Raw genomic sequence first — 13,443 nt, forward strand, 5'->3', positions numbered from 1 at the left:
TACAGTGTCAGGGCAACTCATCTTCCTGAGTTCATATCTGGTCTCAGACCTTTAATTTGCTGTGTAATCCTAGGCAAATCACTTAATCTTGCTTGCCTCAGTTTCCTCATCTGTAAAATGAGTTGGAGAAAGAAATAGCAAGTCTCTGCAGCATAAGCAGTATTTCATGGATGTGTCTACTTTGCTCATGTTTAAGGAAATGTGAATAAATGGATAAAAGTCTAATTAATAAAGGCTCAATGGAATAATGCATTCACCCCATGCAGATTTACCATAGTAACAATTCTCATTAATTTTTATAGATATTTGTAATGTTCTGTTGTCTCTAGAGACTGCTGATCACTCTCTGGGAGGAGATCTGCAGTCTCAAGTCAATCTCTCGCCAGATTCTTCTTCCTGTAGAGAGCCGCCAACTCTGACCTAGAGTAGAGACTTCTCCAGAGTGCCACCCTCTGTTATCCTCCCAGAGAATGGGCACGGGATAAGGCAAGGGCTTGTGGGAAGATTACTTCTACCAATGAACTTGCTCCTTTTAAACATTAAGCTCCTCCCCAGAAGTTCAAAGGGGTAAAACTCCCTTTAAAGGCCGGAACTAGAGAATTGTTAAGTACCTACTTAGCACTTAGTAAGAACCTATCATCTCATTATCTCATTAGCACTTAGTAAGAACCTAACAAGTATTAATCAGAATTAAAGTACTAGAGTAAAAAGGATCTTGGTATCATTAGACAAAAAGAACTTTCTCATCTTCTATTTACTTATACCGTCATTTTCAAATGCATATGACTATCTATACATGTTATATATATGTATATATATATATACATATATATGTATGTATATACAGATTTACAACATAATTGTGTATATCTATATATAAATACACTCATGTATATATATCCAAAATTATTTGGATGCATTATTTCTTTTGTTCAGTTATATTGAGGTATTTTATGAATTTACCTAATTTATCCTAATAAGTATTTGGAAAAGTAATGAATAATTGTTATATTTTTAAGGGAAAATCATGTATTGTCCCATGGTGTCTTGGATAAATTAGGCTTGTAAGGATTCTCTGAACATCAACAAGTCGGACAAAAGAGGCAAATCCTCAAGTACAAGGCACATGTCATAACTTGACTTTAAAATCAAGGACAAAATCCTCCTTGAATGTCTTTCATAGATTGGTGGTCTCTCTGTTCTCTTGAGGTAGGTTATTATGATGATCTATAAGCTCATCCAGATCTCAGCAGCCTGAGCAGCTTTTGAAATGAAGCCTGATGTGGCTGGGGAACCAACCCAACTGAGTCCAAAGTCCATCAGGACATGGGTTGCAGGAGGATGAATTTTTCATCAACAGCAAAACAAATCATTGTGTTTTTGAAGTATCACAGTTAAAATCAATCTTTTTTTCTGGGATGGGAATGGGAGAGGGTCTGGACTTGTGATTTCCTAAGAACAGAGAAATCCACATAAAGATTTTCCTACCAATGCAGACCAATAACTTGAAACTCAGAGACTTACTTGAGAATACTAAGAGGGTAAGTGATTTGTTTAGAATCACCAAACAACAAAGGATTCGATTGTCAACACAAGTCTTGCTCCAGCTCTCTATTCACTACTGTATGCTACCTTTCATACTCAAACTATACTATTTAAAAAAAAATGGACTCAGAAGCACAAAAATAAAAAAGTGCCCCAAAAGGATGAGGTGGGGCAGACACAAGAAATAGGTTCAAGAACTAGTGTTATAGAAAAGAAGATGAGAAGACACTAGATTTTAAAAAAAATTTAAATCCAGAATTAAGCTTAGGGATGAAGGGAAACATGTTCAGATAAATATAGTGACTTGTCTAAGGTTATACTGCCATATAGGCTAGGGCTAGAAGCCAAAGATTTTCATTGCAATGGGGTTTGGACTCTTTTACTATATTGTTTCTTTTGGCTTTTTCTTATCTTAATAATCTGTTATAAATATGTTTGAATGACATGATCCAGATATCAATTCATTCCACTTCTAAGAAACTAAGAAATTTTAATCATATAACTCAATAAGCAATCCAATAAATTTATATTAAGCATTTACTAAACTAAGAAGTTTTAGTCATATAACTCAATAAGCAATCCAATAAACTTATATTAAGCATTTACTACATGTCAAGTACAGAGAAATGCTGGTGATACAATTAATTTAAAAAACAGTTCCTGTCTTTAAGGAATTTACAATCTAATGGGAGGGACGAAGAACACAAAAAGAGGCAGAAAAATGGAGGGCTTACAATTACCTGGGAAAAGGACACCAAGAGGGACCAAATGTAGGGATATCTTATTCCATAAAGTTGAAACTGGGGAGAGCAGCAGGTGAAGAATGGAGTAAACCCCAAAGTCCAGTTTCAGTCCTCTCTTTAAGTAATCCCAAGGAAGGTCATATTAACACTTTATCACTAGCAAGTATGCCAGGAACTTATGGTAACATTGTTACTTTATGTTAGGCAGAATGGCAAAGTTATAAATGTGAACAAGACATTGTTCTCCAAGAGAATGTAACATCCTTTAAAGCAGAGACTTGTCTATCATTTGTGTGATGAGAAACCTAACACAGTGGCTCTCAATGATGAAGCTGGATAAAGGCTTGTTGGCTGACTAATAGAAAGTTCACCTCAGAGTCTAGAAGACAGATCCAGGTTCTCCCTTTGATAAATTAGCTATGTAACCCCTAGATAAGTCTCTTTGCTTTCCAGTATCCCCAGAAACTCTAAAACACAAAAGAGTTTTTAACCTATCTACACAGGAAAACAAAGCAAACAAAGAATGTCTCTTATCTAGAATGTGTTTAGATTGGCAATTTAGATAGCACTTTCATTAGTATTTACTGGGGTAGACCATGAAAAGGGATAGCAATCAATTCTAGAATTAGAATGAGGAGAATGGAAAATTTCAGAGCTCTACCCTGAAAGAATGATCCACCCTTTTAATGCCAAAAATCCTCCCAAAGTTGTCCTGTGTCATCTTTATATTTGTATCCTCAGAACCTGTCCCAGTATATGTATCAGCATATGCATTTTAAAATATTTTTTGATTGATAGCTTTTACAAGCATTTAGTTGCTATCTACTATGGATACCAGCATTATGCTAGGATTTGGGGAGACAAGACAAAAAATTGCATTAGTGTATGCCCCCAGGGAACATATATTCCACTGGAGAAAACAAACATATTAATAGAAAAGTAAATGCCAAATCTATATGAAGTTAATGGATAATGTCTGTGGGATGGGGAGGGGATCATGCACAATTAGGGAATTAGGAAAATTACCCTGTAATAGATTCTGCCAGAACTGAGCCTTGAAAGGAACTGAAAAAATAAGGTGAGGAGGAAAAGCATTCCAGACACAGAAAACAAAGTGAACAAAAGTATAGTAGTAGGAAATGAAATGTCATAATCCAGCCCAATAGACCTAGTTTTGTTGGGATAGAGAATACATCAAGGGAAGTAATGTGAAATCAGTTTGGAAAGATTGATTGAGATGAATGGTTAATAGCTCAAATTGCTAAATAGAGGAGCTTATATTTTCTCCTAGGAACAATAAGAAAGAACTGAAGTTGCTTAAAGAAGGTAAGTAGCATCATCAGACTTGTGCATTAGGCATACAAATTTGGCAGCTTTGTAAAAAAGCCAATTAGTAAAATCCTATAATAACTCAGGCTAATAAGAATGAGGACCTATACTAGGGTAGTGACTTTATGAGTAAAGAGAGTTAAACATAAGAGATGCTATAGAAGTAAAACTGATATGACTTATAAAAAGCAAATAATTATGGTAGATCAAAGGAGGAAAAAATGTTAAGAATTCCTTTAAAGTTCCAAATCTGGGGGACTAGAAAGATGACTGTAGCTTTATTAGAAATTAGGAAGCTAAGTCAGTATTCATTCATTAAGTGGTCATTCAAGTCTAATCTCATTTTCTTTTTTTTTTGATGGAATTATTAAACTAATAAATCTGAGCAATACAATAGTCACAGGATGCCTGAATTTTATCAAAGTATGTAAGTATGCAAAATATTTAATTATATCTTTAAAAACAAGATGGAGAGGTATGGCTAATTCTCATATACATAGGAAAATCAGAACTCAGGAGAATGTAAATTTCTTGAGAATAGATTCTGTTTCATTCTTGATTTTGAATTCCTTATAGATAAGAAGGTATGTTGTCCCAAGTCACCCCTAATCTTTTTTTTTTTTTAATAAAAAGAAATAAGAATAATTGGTTGAATAATTGGATCCAAAGGGTGTCTATCCCCCCCCCCCACCCCCTTTTGAGGCTGGGGTTAAGTGACTTGCCCAGGGTCACACAGCTAGGAAGTGTTAAGTGTCTGAGACCACATTTGAACTCGGGGTCCCTCCTGAATTCAGGGCTGGTGCTCTATCCCAAAGGGTGTCTATTAATTGACCACTGTCAATTAAAAAAAAAATCTCTAGTAGAAGACCCTAGGTAATTGATGTTGCCTTCTTATGTGCAACATAATTTACCACTGACTTGGATGAAGGGAGAAATCACAAACTTATTAAATATTCAGGTAACAGGAAACTGGGAGAAATAGCTAACAAGTTGAATAAGAGAGTTAGAATCTAAAAATATTTCATAATAGCCTAAATCTGTTACAGTATAATAAGCAGAGTTATATAAAGATACTATACTTTGATCAAACTCTAAGTGCTCCAAAGTGCTCTAGTTGCCTTTATGGGCTGTTAGAATGAATTGTTCTGATCAAACTATTCCACAGGGAGAAGTCTTCACATGCTTGGGACAGATATCTCCCTCTCTCATCAATGAATTTGAGACCTAGAAGTTACCTTCAACCTTCTTTAATTGGTCAAATACCCAGTTTTACTGGGGTATGACTGCTGTACATACCATAGCTTCTTAGAGTCAGAGGTGAGAGATGGGTGGAAGGAAGACACCAAATATGCATGAGCAGCCTTGAAAAGGACTTAGCAAGCCTTCCCATCCAAAATACTAGTCCTCTCAGAATACTTGAATCACATGAATAAAAATTAACAGAGTTGGAATTTGAACTGAATTCCCTTGCCTTTCAGCCCTATGCTCTTTTCATTAACCCATGATATGTATATAACATTTTTCTTATCTTTGATGTTTTATTCCCACCCCCCCCCCCAAGAAAAAAAGTCCTCAAGGGATTTGTTATTTCTTAGCTAGCTCTCATAATTTCACCTATTTAAATGATACTTCAATGTGTCCTTGAAGTGGTTCCTTTTCTAACCTCATATATTATTTCCCACTTTTCCAGACTTTATTTTGGCATCCTGGTGTAATCCATTCTTATCATACAGTCAGTCCAGCTAAACTGTGATGAGCATAGCTTTGATGCCTGTGGAGTAACTGCACTCCAAAATCTCATTACTCTCCTGCCATTTAACATGAAACATAGCATGAAGGTTTCACCATCAAAATATGTAATCAAGTTTCTTTTTCATATGCAATGGAAACAATTCTTTTAAATGTCATTTTAGAGTTTAGTTCTCTGAAGGGTAGTTACTTCCTTTTCAGTTAAGAATTTTAAAATTCTTTCACTGATGTTATTAGGCAAGAATAGACTTTAGTCATAGTTACTGATATCAGTGCTAGTATTTGCTTTAAAATGGAGTTTCACATTTCCAATTTCATCTATTTCTGCTAATTATTCAATTTTTATTTTTCTTAAATTTCTCCCATATGATATCAGTGGACAAATATTCTCTGACTAAATCCATGAGGAGATGATGAGAACCAAGATTTTTACTCTGAATCTTTCTAGATAATTTTGGCAATTGGTGAGTTAACTAGGTGAAGAGATAGAAATGTTGGGTTGACAAAATGATTAAAACCCCCATTCTCTTTATGGCAGTACAATGGTAATAAAGAAGTTTCATTTTAGTTAGACTGTGGTGTGCATATTCAATTTTCAGAAAAGACTTTTTATTTTGCGAAATGGTTACCATCAAACTGCTTACAAACTCTCTACTCTAAGGGCTATCCTAATATTTACCTTTTCTAGCATGGTAAGTAAAGTTTAAACTGTCATTAAATAACTTTTTAAATTAGTTATGAAAAGAAATCTGAACTAAGCTCAAGTCCAACTGACTCTCAGAGAGCACATATAGATTAACTATTAGTTTATATTAGGAAGATGATTTTTTTTTTCATCTAACAGTATTTATAGAGTGGATTGAGATATTTTTTGACACTATCAGAATAGCTATAGCTTTTAAGTACTGTCAACTTAGCAGGATTTAGTTGTCAATTACAAAGAATTATGGTATTTCAAATTGGGAAATTCCAGAAGTCATTAAACCCACTCTGTATTCCTATGCAGGATTTCCTGTTACTACATGGTTGACAAGAGGTTATCTAGGATTTGCTTAAAGATCCAAACTGAAGAAGACATAATTTCCCAAACAGCTGATTTAGATACCTCTGAATTGTGAATATTCTCATGTCAACTTGAGTTTTCCACTTTGCAGCTTCTACCCAGTGATCCTAATTTTACCCTCTAGAAAGAGTGAATGGCATTTGTGAAAAGGCTACTTTCTTTTCTCTTCCTTCCTCCCTCCTTTCCTTCCTTGGAGCACATCTATTAGACCTTCTTTAATATACTTTTGTTACAAGGTGCATCAAATCTGCAAAAATCAATCAAAGATGGTTACTTGAAAAATGGTGATAAGATTGCTGGCAGTAAACATGGGTACCATTCAATAGTACTAAATAAATCAGGAAAGTCACAAATGGCATCACAAAGAATTGGATACTATGAGACCATTAAACAACAATGAAATATGTATCCTTCTAACTTCCACTTATCAGTCTTAATTTTGCCCCACAAAGAATAAGTTTGGGATATGTTTAATTCTCATTTCCATATAGCAGCCCATCAAATATGGACATTCAAAGCTTACTTATAGGTGAAAAAATGTATACAATCCAGTAGAAATCCATCTTCACTACTCCACCATACTCCACAATTAAAATACATGTCCTTATGATAATGGATTCAGTAGATTAGTAAGTCATAGAGAGTAACCAGAGCATGTTTTATTGTCTTCCAAAATAATATGAATAACAAGACTGGATGTGTACATCTGAAACATTACCCATCTGAACATTTGGGGATCTAGCCTAAGAGAATGTCACTGGGCCTTGGAGGCAAAATTAATCAGAAAGTTTATGTGAAAAACTAAGATAATGAAGACATTCACCTAAGTTTTAATCCTGATTTGTTGTGTGTTTCTCTAGCAAGTCCCTTAGCTACTTTATGCTTTAATTTACTAAATTTCAAAATGCAGATGACAGCTGACTAGCCTGTTCCAGTGAAAGTTCCTAAGAGGAAATTGTCTGTGCTTTAAAAAAAAAAAAAGTTAGACATAAATTGGTGTTTGACAAAAGAAATAATAGAAAATGGCCCAATAAGAGTCCATCTATCTGCTTATCCTACAATTAATCTCTGAGCAGAGAATATGGTATAATAATATGCTAATCATTAATGTAAATGGTAACATTCATGATCATATTAATAACATAAATGGCCATATGTTATTAATAATTTCATAGGTAGCTATATGGTGATTACATTCAAAGAGTTCAAAGCACTTTTCTGATACTTACTAATTCAGAGAAAAACTAAATGACATTTCCCAGTTTCATAGGTGAACAGACTGAGACTCAAGCGGTAACCCAATGAACCCAAGATTATGACTTAGTCTGCAACAGAATGCAAACTGTTATGTAAAAACTGTTAGAGGCACTGCATTTCACTTTCCACGTTCACAATTCTTTTAAAGTAGGGAATTCACAAATAATGATTCATTTTGCCACTGGCATGAGGGTGTGGTGAATACTGTACTTTGTATGACATATATGACTTGATGAAATCCCTTAAGTTTAAGAGTAGAATGGGCAAAAAGTATTATGTGCTTAATATTTCTGTTATCAACCAGATCATTTTGATTGCATTGGGTTTTGTGAGTGTTTGAACTCTGTATATATCATGTGAATTAATGATGGTTTTGTCATAGAATTGCAGACCTCAAATGGGCATGAGCCCATCATCTTATTCATTTTTCATTTTCATTTGATGGAAAATGAGGCTTAGATATATTATGTAACTCTTTCTACCTTTCTGGTCTTTTTACTCTTTATGCACTCTATATGATGGCCTATCTGCAATTCCTACAACATAGAATTCTATTTCCCATCTCTTAAACATTCAGTTAAATTAGAACCATAGAATATTAGAGTTGGATGGTATAATTCCTAATGTCTTCATTTATAGAAAAATAAACTGAACCCCAGAGAGGTTAGATGAATTGTTTAAGGACTAGAATCCTGACTCCAAGTAAAATATTACTTTTGTTTATACTACACATTTTTCTTGGATCCTCATTTTGGGTTTCAGAATGACGCATGGTTTGACTTTGCACCTCTTTGAATTTTATTTAATCTGACATAAAATTTCCCATCCTATTCTGATTAGTCACCAAAAGAAAACTACAGACATACAAAAACTTAAATCAAAGAACTTACTGAAATCCCCTTTGCAACCCAGATTTGGTCATTTGGATTTTCAATAATGTAATATGTTAAAATATACTTATATAGTTTTTGAAGATTTACAAAGAACTTTGCATGTTATCTTAGTTTTTTTGAACGGCTCTGACAAAGTGATTGCTATAAGGTGTGTGCTATTATTATTCTCATTTTACAAATGAGGAAATCAAGGTTGAGAGGGAGAATAATTTGTTCAAGGGTCACACAGCTATTAGGTAAATGAAGCAGAGCTAGAAACTCAGATCTTTATGACACTAAGTTTGCACATGTTATCAATTAAGCTAATTGGTAGCCTCCAATAACAAATGAGGAGAAAAATGGAAAGGAAGGAAGGAAAAAAGGAAAGAAGGGAGTGAAGGAAGAAAGGAGGAATGAAGGAATGGAAGGAAGAAGGAAACTGAGGGAGGGAGCAAAATGGACAGAAAGTAGGAAACAAAGAAAAGAAGCTAAATAAAGAAAGAGAAAGAAAAAGGAAGAAAGGAAAAAAAAGAAGAGAAAGAAAAAGGAAGAAAGAAATGGGTAAAAAGGGAAGGGGAAGGAAGAAAGAAAGAAGAGGAAGAAACAAAAAGGATTGGAGGGAGGATGGAAGGAAAAGAAAATGGTCAGGTCAGACAGAAAGGGAGAGAGGAGAGAGAGAGAGAGAGAGAGAGAGAGAGAGAGAGAGAGAGAGAGAGAGAGAGAGAGAGAGAGAGAGAGAGAGAGAGAGAGAGAGAGAGAGAGAGAGAGAAACAATTTGCCCTGTATTTCTTTCATTCTGTTATTTTCTAAGTAAAATAAAAAGTCATTGTGGAAAATGTTTTCCTCCAGTTAAACATACTACTTCAAATCACTTTAAAGTCTGTAGAAAAAAGTTCAGCACAACATTTCCCAAGTATCACTATAGGGAAAAAACAAGAATAATAACAAAGACACTGTATTTTTATGCATCACACTAAAACAGAGGAATAAAAACATAAACTGGATTCTATTTGGAGGCATTGAAAGTCTTAGTGAATAAGTATTTAATAATCTCCTATTATTATGTGAACCACTGTGCTAAATGCTGGATATATAAAACAAAATAAGACATTCCTTGTCCTCAAGGAACTCGCTATCCATTGGAAGAGCATTATGTAAACAAAGTACAAACAACCTATGTATAGAATAAATATGAACCAATTAAAAGAAGAAACAACTAGAATAAAGAGAGGTTGGAAAAGGCTTCTTGTAGAAGATGGGATTTTAGGGGGTATTTGAATGAAGCCAGGGAAGCCAACAGGAGATGAGGAAAGACAGTATCCCAGACATGAGAGACAACTAGAGAAAATGCTGAGGACTAAAATGAAGTGTCTTGTTGTGGGAATAACAAACAAATATTAAGATCAAAAAATTGTGGCAGGGGCTGTGGCATAAGGAGATTACAAAGGAGATTGGCTATGAAAAAGTTTGAATATTAAACAGAATAATTTATAATTGATCATGAAGATGACAGAGAACCATTAGAATTTATTAAGTGGAGGGGTGGGATTGGAAGAGTAACAAAGTACATCTTGAGAAAATCACTTTGGCATATGAATGGAGAGTTGAAGAAAACCTACCGGTAGACTACTGCAATAGTCCAAGCACGAGGAGATAAGCCTGCCCTATGATGGTGGCAGTGTCGGGGGAGAGAAGGTGGCTTATACAAGTTGCAAAGGTAAACTTGAGAGGCCTTAGTAATAGATTGGATATATGAGATTGCAAGATTGAGAAATTGGGAAGAAAGTGGTGCTCTTGAAAGTAATAGGAATATTTATATTGAGAAGGGATTTAGAAGGAAAATCAGTGACTTTGGTTTTAAACATATAAAGTTTAAGATGACTGTTGGATATACAGTTTGGCAGATCTGAAAGGTAACTGAAGATGTAAGATTGGGCATTAGAGCAAGGTAGATTAGTATTAGGAATGTAAGCACGAAATATCCATATTGAAAAGTTTATATAATAACTTCTTTTTTTCTACCATTAGCACTCAAGTTGATTCTCCATGAGTACTCTAATAAGATACCTCAGAGAGGTAATATATGAGAATATTTTAGCCTGAATTTATGGAGACCTAAACTGTCTTGGTCTTAATCACAAATTATAATTGGCCTAAAATTGCAAGATAGCCTAGAATGCTGGACATAACAAAAATTTGGCATCTACATGCAAGGTGGAAAGAAAGAAAAGCAAGATGTAGGAAAAGTAAGGTTATGATTTATGCCAAGCAAAATTCTATATTCTCAACCATAAACAGGCCATCCTATATAAAACAGAAACATCCAACACATGCTATATGTATGGTTACACACATACTAAAACTCTTCCTTTCTTTCTTCTGACATGCAATAATGTTAGCATGTCAGCCTTCCACTTTCTTGTTGTTTCTACTCTCCCCCATCTATCAATTGATATGAACTACATGGTTTAAAATTTTAAAATAATCTAGCACCAATAAATGTGAACATTTTCATATATAAAAACAATACTATTTTCTCTGAAATTGTGAATATCATCACATGATTTCAGTATATATCAAATTCAGCATGTTAATTCCAAGTGTTTGCATTTCTTTCAAGCTTTTGTCTAAGTTTCTCTCTAAGCTAGATGGCATAGAGGTAGCTAGGTGTTACAGCTGGTCTGGAATCAGGAAAGACCTGAATCCAAATTGAGTCTCCAATATTTGCTAGGTCTATGATCTTGGGCAGGTCACTTAGTTTCTTCATCTGTAAAATGGGGAAAATAAAGCTATCTATTTCCCAGTGTTGTAAGTAAGTCAAATGAGATAATAATTTTAAAGTATTTAACATAATGCCTAGTATGTAATAATAACTGTGATTATTTATTATTTATTAGTATCATCATTATCTAAACTTCTTTTTATTCTATGCATTAAAAAAAATCTTCACTGATACCATCTTTTTTAATCATTATCAGCCAATGTCCCTTACCCCGCCCCCTCACTACCATCCCATACAAACACTCACAATTATCTCTCCTTCCCTAAATTATAAAGGAAAAATACTCCCTTGTAACAAATTAGCAGTTACAACAAATAGATCCAAATCCTGGCCATATCTGAATAATAAAACAAAACAACAACAACAACAAAAACTATGACTCTGAACTTCTGGTTCACTGACACTCTTATAAAGAAGTATTAAGCATGCTTTATTCTCAGTCTGTTAGAGTCACAGTTGAATATAACATTGGGATGAGTTTCTATCTTTAAACAATTTTCTGCTTTGCAATGCTTTAGTCATTGCAGAATTGTTTTCTTGGTTCTGCTTGCTTCACTCTGCATCAACTTATACAAATCTTTTCAGGTATTTCTGAAGCTCTTTCCCAAAGGTTTATCTCTCATTTTACAGCTACATAAAAGTTATTTATTGTGATTGTATTCCCGAAAGTACTCCAATAATTGTCATTTCCCTTTTTGTCCTCTTTGCAATGGCTGTAACATACTATACCCTCAATAGTTTTAATTTACATTTTCTTATTATTATTGGGTTTTTTTCATCTAACTATTGACAGATTGCTTTACTTCTTTTGAGAAGATCTTATTAACATCGCTTAAGTATTTATTTTTGACAGAATGATTCTTGTTCTCTTATGTGCTCTTATAACTTAAATCAGTTGTCTACATTTGCTCACTATTATACATTTCTTGAAAAAGCTTCCTGTTAAGATTTTTTTCCTTCAGTTAAATATTTTCTTTATGAGTTTAGCTGAATTGATTTTCTCTGTTTAAAAATTTCAACTTTATTTAATCAAAATTATTAATTTTATCTGTTTTGATTCTTTCTATTCTTTGTATGGTCAAGATTTCTTCACATACAAATAGTTGTAAAAAAAAATTCCTTCCATTCCCTACCAATCAGTTGATTATATGATATTTTATATGAAGATCATGTATCAATTTGGGTAGATAGAGGCAGATAATGTGAAATGATGTCTTAGTTTTTGCCAGGATGTTTTCCAATTTCCCAGGAAGTTTTTTTCTTTTTTCTTTTCCCTTCAAGAAGGAATCGTCATCCCAGGAGTTACAATCTTTGGATTACTAGACAGTATGCTACTATTTGTCTCAAAATCATGTATTCATAAACTGTCAAATAAACAAATTTTTCCATTTCTTAAAGTATCAAATAACTTTTTTCTTTCAGATAAATGATATTTTTCTCAGCTCTATAAGGCAACATTTTGATTAATATGATTGGTGAGGGATTGGATAAATTGATTAATTAAGGAAGCATTGCTCTTTAGTGTGTGTGTGTGTGTGTGTGTGTGTGTGTGTGTGTGTGTGTGTAAAATTTGCTTGAAGCAAGTATGAATAATCAATATATTTATAGTGATTTGAGCCTATAGTAACTTTTGAAAAGATTCTTTTATATTTATACTGGTAGAGTTGACTTCTCAATATCTTTTTATATTCTTTAATTATTTTAAATGGAATTTATCTTTTCAAACTGGGTTTTGTTAATAATGTATAAAAGGTCTGGTGATTTGTATGGGTTAATTTTATACCCTGCTACACAACTGAAGTCAGGTAATTGCTAATCTTTAACTATTTCCAATATATAATCATCAAAAAGCAATAGTTTTGTTTTCTGCTTATTTATAGTTATTCTCTCCAGGGAGGGAAATTTTCTTTTTCTTTTCTTGTTGCTGTTGCTATTGAGGAATATCATAGTTTAGGAGGTAAAATGCTAGACTTAGAGCCAGGAATAAATGAGTTTAAAATTAACCTTAGAGCACAATGGTCATGTAATGCTGGTTAAATTACTTAACCTCTTTAAACTTTGACATGGTCATCTGTAAAGAAAGAAGATGAGGCTTAATGACTT

General features: G+C 33.7%; 1 protein-coding gene across 11 annotated transcripts in view; it reads right to left on the reverse strand.

Moving 5' to 3' along the window:
- TCF4 (transcription factor 4) overlaps window positions 1-13,443 on the reverse strand; it is a 406,802-nt gene that overhangs the window by 170,974 nt on the left and 222,385 nt on the right. The gene's annotated exons all lie outside the window — the stretch shown is intronic.

The sequence above is a fragment of the Sminthopsis crassicaudata genome, chromosome 1, assembly GCF_048593235.1.
Source record: "Sminthopsis crassicaudata isolate SCR6 chromosome 1, ASM4859323v1, whole genome shotgun sequence".
Lineage (NCBI taxonomy): Eukaryota > Metazoa > Chordata > Mammalia > Dasyuromorphia > Dasyuridae > Sminthopsis > Sminthopsis crassicaudata.